The sequence below is a fragment of the Dendrobates tinctorius genome, unplaced genomic scaffold (assembly GCF_039654945.1).
Source record: "Dendrobates tinctorius isolate UK_male_01 unplaced genomic scaffold, ASM3965494v1 ptg000272l, whole genome shotgun sequence".
In the NCBI taxonomy this organism is placed as follows: domain Eukaryota; kingdom Metazoa; phylum Chordata; class Amphibia; order Anura; family Dendrobatidae; genus Dendrobates; species Dendrobates tinctorius.
In genome coordinates, this window is record NW_027361939.1 from 7,086,017 (window position 1) to 7,094,541 (window position 8,525).

The 8,525-nt window shown below is 40.6% G+C and overlaps 1 long non-coding RNA gene across 1 annotated transcript; it reads right to left on the reverse strand.

Annotated features, from left to right (window-relative positions):
• Positions 1–1,253: 1,253 nt before the first annotated feature.
• On the reverse strand, positions 1,254–4,541 carry LOC141070550 (uncharacterized). The gene is made up of 3 exons (XR_012226667.1): positions 4,315–4,541; positions 3,768–3,883; positions 1,254–1,648 (listed from the first exon to the last, which is right to left on the reverse strand). It is a non-coding gene; the product is annotated as an uncharacterized lncRNA (long non-coding RNA).
• Between the last annotated feature and the right edge of the window lie 3,984 nt (positions 4,542–8,525).

Here is an 8,525-nt window from a genome sequence, read left to right on the forward strand (position 1 = left end):
GTAGAAACACAACTTGTCGTGTTTGGAAGAAAAAGAATACTGAGTTGCATCCATCAAACACCATACCTACTGTAAAGCATGGTGGTGGAAACATCATGCTTTGGGGCTGTTTCTCTGCAAAGGGGCCAGGACGACTGATCCGGGTACATGAAAGAATGAATGGGGCCATGTATCGTGAGATTTTGAGTGCAAACCTCCTTCCATCAGCAAGGGCATTGAAGATGAAACGTGGCTGGGTCTTTCAACATGACAATGATCCAAAGCACACTGCCAGGGCAACGAAGGAGTGGCTTCGTAAGAAGCATTTCAAGGTCCTGGAGTGGCCTAGCCAGTCTCCAGATCTCAACCCTATAGAAAACCTTTGGAGGGAGTTGAAAGTCCGTGTTGCCAAGCGAAAAGCCAAAAACATCACTGCTCCAGAGGAGATCTGCATGGAGGAATGGGCCAACATACCAACAACAGTGTGTGGCAACCTTGTGAAGACTTACAGAAAACGTTTGACCTCTGTCATTGCCAACAAAGGATATATCACAAAGTATTGAGATGAAATTTTGTTTCTGACCAAATACTTATTTTCCACCATAATATGCAAATAAAATGAAAAAAAAACAGACAATGTGATTTTCTGGATTTTTTTTTTCAGTTTGTCTCCCATAGTTGAGGTCTACCTATGATGTAAATTACAGACGCCTCTCATCTTTTTAAGTGGTGGAACTTGCACTATTGCTGACTGACTAAATACTTTTTTGCCCCACTGTATACTGTAGAACTTGGTTTGTGTGAAATTTTGTTGGTTTGAAATAAAATCCAAAATCAATCTGCTACATGTATTCAAATTTGGGTGTTCAAAAATTGATTGTTGTCATTGTGACGACACAGCATTTATTGCTAATTATGCCAGACGTATTTTGCTTCGGTGGGTCAAGAGATATACGCCATTGTTCATATTAGCCTGAACGTTAACTCTTGAATTGATGTTGTTGGAGTTGTGAAAACACAGCCTTTGTTCTTGATTAAGCCAGATGTATTTCTCGGTAGGCCAGGAGACATAGTGTTCATATGAGCACAAACAGAAGAAGCGGACGTAATAGCTTAATTAAATGCAAAATCCATATGTGACTATTTACCATCACCAGCATAAACCTTAACAATGAATGACAGACAATTCAGAGATAGAGAGAACAAAAAAAAAACATTAAACAAGGATAACCAACGAAAATAGGTCATGGGGCACATTAATAGATGATATAAAATGCCTTTATTACAAAGTGAATGGCAAAACAATTGGCAATGTGTGCAAGAGTGTCCACAGAATAGTGAGAGATAAAAATATGACAACAAAAAAAGAAAGACATATAACATCCAATTTATATGAACAACTAGGGACCACCAAGGAGAAAAAATGTTATGGACCAGTTAAAAAGAGCATGCTAAATATTGAAGTGCATAAAGGTTCTATGAGACTATTTAATGGCCTTAATTACGGTTCTTTTTTATTTAATTTTAGTTCTCTCATTGTTCATATGAGTCTGAACGTTGACTCTTGAATTGATGTTTGTTGCAGCTGATGTTTTGTTGCAGGGTCAACATTGACTTTTAGGATTGCTACTTCCAATAGGTGGCACTAGAGTTCCAGTCCTCTTCCTCTCTGAAGAGACAATTTTCATAATTAGCATATCTCCCAGAGGAGCATTGCGGCTTTAAGTCTCATCAACTTGACATGCTTAGCATGTTATTCTCCGCAAGGAGAAATGATACTTCTTGGATATTGGTCAGATGCCTCTCTCACAGCCAAACCAGATCTCACACTTTGCACTGATGAGGGGCAGTACCCCGAAACACAGTGTCTGCAAATTGAGATTCTGGCTTGGCTTTTATCCTAAGTCATGAGAGCAAAGTAGACATACACACATGCAGGGATCACCCTTAAGAAATTACAATTTTTATTTCAAGATGTACAAGAAAAGCACCACAAATGATAAAAACACTTAAAAATATACAGATGTTACCACACGTAACCTGTACATAAGGGAGCAGCTAAATGGTCCTGAGCAATATATAAATATCCAACAATACTCAATAAAGGTTCAATATTCTAAGTGGCATGTCTGAAAAATAAGTATATAATATACACATATAATTGATGTTATAATGTATTAGTTCTGACCAATAGATTCCTCAGTATTTCTAATAACCATACAATCAAATATAGTATTATACCTTAACAAAAATATATTGGTAAGTAGTGATATCTTAATAAGCCATTTTAGAAGTAAAAGACAGCCATATTAGCAATAGGATTGCACCTAATAAAAAAACAATACAAGCAGCTAGTGTGTTAATCAAGGCCCAGAAAGGTAAAAAGTCTTTGTGGGCCTTGATTAACACACGAGCCACTTGTATTGTTTTTTTATTATGTGTATATTATATACTTATTTTTCAGACATGCCACTTAGAATATTGAACCTTTATTGAGTATTGTTGGTAGTGTTGAGCATTCCGATACTGCAAATATCCAGTATCGGACGATATTCGCTGTATCGGAGTTCCGATACTGAGTGCCGATATTTTTACAATATCGAATACTGGAATCGGAAGTTCCCATAATGCAATGAGCCAGTTGTGTTAGCCATGTTAACTAATGGCATAGCTGTGATTGGCTGCTGAAATGATGTCATCATGATGCACGGTCTGTGCGGGCTGTCCGCGGGGTCTGTGCGGGCCTGCCGGGGGTCTGTGCGGGCCTGCCGGGGGTCTGTACGGGCCTGCCAGGGGTCTGTGCGGGCCTGCCGGGGGTCTGTACGGGCCTGCCGGGGGTCTGTGCGGGCCTGCCAGTGGTCTGTGTGGGCCTGCCGGGGGTCTGTGCGGGCTGCCGGGGGTCTGTGCGGGCCTGCCGGGGGTCTGTACGGGCCTGCCGGGGGTCTGTGCGGGCCTGCCGAAGGTCTGTACAGGCCTGCCGGGGGTCTGTGCGGGCTGCCGGGGGTCTGTGTGGGCCTGCCGGGGGTTGTGTGTGTGTGCAGGCATCATCCGATGGGACTACAAGTCCCATCGGGCTATGAATGCTACAATGACAGTGATTGACTCATTAGCCAATGATGGGACAGTAGTAGTCCCATCATCCGGCTAATATGTTGAATGTAAAATAAAAACATACATACTACATACATACTACATATATACAACATACATACATACTACATGCTACATAAATACTTCATATATACTACATTCATACAACATGCATACATACTACATATAAACTACATTCATACAAAATACCTACATACTACATAATACATACATACTACATATATACTACATTCATACAACATACATACATACTGCATACATACTACATATATACTACATTCATACAACATACATACATACTACATAATACATACATACTACATATATACTACATTCATACATCATGCATACATACATACTACATATATACTACATTCATACAACATACATACATACTACATATATACTACATTCATACAACATACATACATACATACTGCATACAGACTACATGTATACTACATTCATACAGCATACATACATACTACATAATACAATACATACTACATATATACTACATTCATACAACATACATACATACATACTACATGCATACTACATACATACAACATACATACAACATGCTACATGCATACAACATACATACTACATACAATACATTCATACAATACATACATATTGACATACAGTACATATAACATAGAGTACATACTCACCATCACTTGTCACTTTGATCCCCGAAGCCAGTGTCATCTGTAAAATATATTAAAATAACAAACAACCAATATTCTCCCTGATCCACAGAAATCCATGAGTGTCCCACGACGATCTCCTGCAGTGCATCACTGAGAGGTTACTATAGTTGAAAAAAAGGGATAACATGCACGCAACAGCATAATGTCCATGTGAAAAAGGGCTTTTATTGACATACAATAGCCAGAGAGATCCAAGTGTACAATAAAAACAATTAAAATCCACAAATGAAACAAAAGTGGGCAGGTGGAGAACACATGCAGTATACAAAGGAAGAAATGTTTATATAAATAAGTGTTTCAAAAAAATGCATTCACAACAGTGCCCTCTATCACCATATAATATGCATAAATTGTTTAGTATAAACATATGGACAATTTGCAGCAGTAAAGTCTGATCAGTCTAATAGTCACTTGTAGGTATGTAAACAATCCAAATGATTACCATGCAAGTCCATAGATGAGGGAAGGCAATTGCTGGATCACATGAAAATTACCTAGGCATACTCACACTGCCCACAGAACCCAATGCGTGTCGCTGCTAACCTGCAGCTTCGTCAGGGGAAGTAGCCAGGAATTATATCAAGTCCCCTTTATAGTACAATTGCAATTGTAATCACTACAGTGCACGCTGACACCTGAGTGCGGCGTCAGCTGTGTGATGAAGATAACCTGAGTCCAGAATGAGTCATGACGCCTGCGCAGTAGATAGCACTGTATTCCTAAGAGATTGTGAACAAGACACTAGCAGTTCAAAAGCCAGAGACCAGGAGGTTCCCCACATGTAACAAAGCTGCTGCTCTGTAAGCCAGGCAGGGAGGGGGAGGGTGGTAATTACCTCTTTCTCCTCACATAGCCCAGCACCCAAGAATGACATCAGTGCTCCATAACATAAACTTATGCTATCAACCTGGAAAAATAAAGTGATAATAGAGCGCCAGTACCTTACAGCAGTGTCCATGCTCAGAATCACATGTAATACAAAAATCAATACAAATACTAAAAATAAAAAAAGAGAAAAAAAAAAAAAATGCACTAATGACATGGAAACTGCACCTAAAAAACTGCAGCATGTGAACAATGTATCCTAAAAATGGTGGAAACGCAGACAATCAGCAAGAGATATATATACCTTTAAATATATCAAAAGGGTAATGCAATTTCATGGATTACAACAATCAGGTAACCAATATAAACAGTAGGGAAAATATCAAAGATGAAAAAATATTCCATAAAAATCGATGATGCCATAATTCATAGTACCAAACTGAATGGTCAATTCTGTAACAGTATAAATCCTACCATGAGGAAAAATTGTTTCTTTTTTTCTTTTCTATTTTCCTTAAGATGGAACTAGAGGGCCTATCAAACCCCCCAATTTTTTTTTTTTTTTTTGGCTCTAATGAAAATCATGATAGAAAATAGCAAAAAAAAAAAAAAAAAAAGCATATAGGTACATGAAAAACACCAAATCGACACAAGAAGGGCCCTAAGAATGTCAACACCAATCAGGCCATGAGGAAGCCAGTGAAGGACAAATCCTCATTGATGCCCCCAGGTCTGACCGTGTTCAATTGAAAAATCCATCTGGACTCCAACCGCAATAATTCGCTCAGTCTGTCAGTTTTGCGAATATTGGGTTTGATCCTCTGCAAACCCACCACAGTAAGGCCCCTAATTTGGCTATTATGAAATTCCAAAAAATGTGAAGCCACTGAGCTCAAGCTTTTACCCTTGGCCTGGTCTGATCCAGCCAAATTAATGTTGGAAGTGTGCTGCTGCACACGTTTACGCAATTCTTGGGATGTCTGTCCAATGTAAACTTTAGAACATGGACAGACTAGTGCGTATATGATGTTGTGCGTTTTACAATTAATGTAATCTCATAGCTGGTATTTGCATCCATCCTGTGGGTTAGTGAAAGTGTGGGTGCGAATCATGAAGCCACACACATTACACTCCCCACACGGTAAGGAGCCCCGTAAGCGAAATCCTGTTTGGGTTCTTACAGTGGGCCTAACAAAATGACTCCACACAAGCGAATCTCGCAAATTAGGTGCTCTCCGTGCAGTTAGGAGGGGTCTTCAGGTAAGAGGTTAGTAATACGCGCGTCAGTTTTCAAAATTGGCCAATGAGTCTCAAAAAGTTTCCTCATTTTGTCCCACTGGTTGTGGAACATCATGATGAAACGAATTTGGCTGTCACCAATCCGTGAGACAGGTTTTAAAAGCTCTTCACGAGTGACAGAGGTGACCCTACGAAATGCTTGACCTATTGTTGATCTCGGATAATGTCTCTGACGCAGTCTATTGGTAAGATCCCTAGATCATGTCCTGAAATCAATGAAGTCCGCACAATTTCGACGCAATCTCGCTAATTGTCCATAGGGTATGCCCCTTTTCAAATGTTCCAGATGAAAGCTCCTATAGTCTAAAAGACTATTGGTTGCCGTTGCTTTTCAGAAAAGGTTGGTGCAAATCCAATTGTCCTGGAGAGAAAGTCTGAGATCCAAAAAATCTACGGTGGAAACAGAAAAGTGATAAGTCAAATGTATATTTAACGAATTCCGACTAAGAGACGCAATGAAGTTCTCACAATCTGAAACAGAGCCATTCAAAATTAAAAAAATATCATCAATAAAACGAAACCACGAAAATACATGTTCTTGAAAGTCAGGCGCTGGGTACACAAGCTCTGCCTCCCACCAACCCAAAAAAAGGTTGGCAAAGGAGGGGGCGCAGCTGGCACCCATCGCCGTACCTGACACCTGTCGAATAAAAACAAAATCAATAATGAAATAATTGTGTGTCAAAACGAATTTTAACAAACTGAGGAGAAAATCCTTGTTTCCCAAATCGCAATTAATCTGGTGGCTCAAAAATATTCAACAGCCCTTAGTCCCAAATCATGTGGAATGTTTGTGTAGAGAGACTCAACGTCAATTACAACCAGTAACGCCGGACTTGACAGTTGAATAGAATTCATCTTGTGAATTAAGTCCAACGAGTCTCTCAAATAAGATAAAAAAAGAGAAATTAATCCAGCTCACCGCACTGCCTTGCTGGTAGGATCCAGATCCTGCGCACGGATTTGACTAGGCAGTCAATCAATAATAGGAAAGAAAAAAGAAGTTCCAGCGCCAGGAATGGAAACTGAAAAATCCATTTTATTGTGCCATTGCATATTAAAATTCCAGCAGGTACAGCATATCTGTCGGATGACTACAGAACAACGCGTTTCGACGCCTCAGGTCTTAATCATGTTCTGACATTAAATGCAACCAACTTCCTTTTGTTGGATTCTCCCACCTGAAAAAATCAGAAGCACATGTGTGGACTGCTCCAAAGCAGCTCCTGCTATGGTAATTGTGGGAGTACCAAACAAAGTAGGAAAAAAAAAAAACAGTCAGTGTAGACAACACAACATAAACGACATACATATTTTAAAAGGGAGATATACACTCACTGGCCACTTTATTAGGTACACCATGCTAGTAAGGGGTTGGACCCCCTTTTGCCTTCAGAACTGCCTCAATTCTTCGTGGCAGAGATTCAACAAGGTGCTGGAAGCATTCCTCAGAGATTTTGGACCATATTGACATGATGGCATCACACAGTTGGCGCAGATTTGTCGGCTGCACATCCCTGATGCGAATCTCCCGTTCCACCACATCCCAAAGATGCTCTATTGGATTGAGATCTGGTGACTGAGGAGGCCATTTGAGTACAGTAAACTCATTGTCATGTTCAAGAAACCAATCTGAGATGATTCGAGCTTTATGACATGGCGCATTATCCTGCTGAAAGTAGCCATCAGATGTTGGGTACATTGTGGTCATAAAGGGATGGACATGGTCAGCAACAATACTCAGGTAGGCTGTGGCGTTGCAACGATGCTCAATTGGTACCAAGGGGCCCAAAGAGTGCCCAGAAAAAATTCCCCACACCATGACACCACCACCACCAGCCTGAACCGTTGATACAAGGCAGGATGGATCCATGCTTTCATGTTGTTTACGCCAAATTCTGACCCTACCATCCGAATGTCGCAGCAGAAATCGAGACTCATCAGACCAGGCAACGTTTTTCCAATCTTCTACTGTCCAATTTCGATGAGCTTGTGCAAATTGTAGCCTCAGTTTCCTGTTCTTAGCTGAGAGGAGTGGTACCCAGTGTGGTCTTCTGCTGCTGTAGCCCATCTGCCTCAAAGTTCGACGCACTGTGCGTTCAGAGATGCTCTTCTGCCTACCTTGGTTGTAACGGGTGGCAATTTGAGTCACTGTTGCCTTTCTATCAGCTCGAACCAGTCTGCCCATTCTCCTCTGACCTCTGGCATCAACATGGCATTTCCGGCCACAGAACTGCCGCTCACTGGATTTTTTTTCTTTTTCGGACCATTCTCTGTAAACCCTAGAGATGGTTGTGCGTGAAAATCCCAGTAGATCAACAGTTTCTGAAATTCTCAGACCAGCCCTTCTGGCACCAACAATCATGCCACGTTCAAAGGCACTCAAATCACCTTTCTTCCCCATACTGATGCTCGGTTTGAACTGCAGGAGATTGTCTTGACCATGTCTACATGCCTAAATGCACTGAGTTGCCGCCATGTGATTGGCTGATTAGAAATTAAGTCTTAACACACAGTTGGACAGGTGTACCTAATAAAGTGGCCAGTGAGTGTATATACTCCTGATGTAAGGTAACAAAGATGAATATAAAGAAT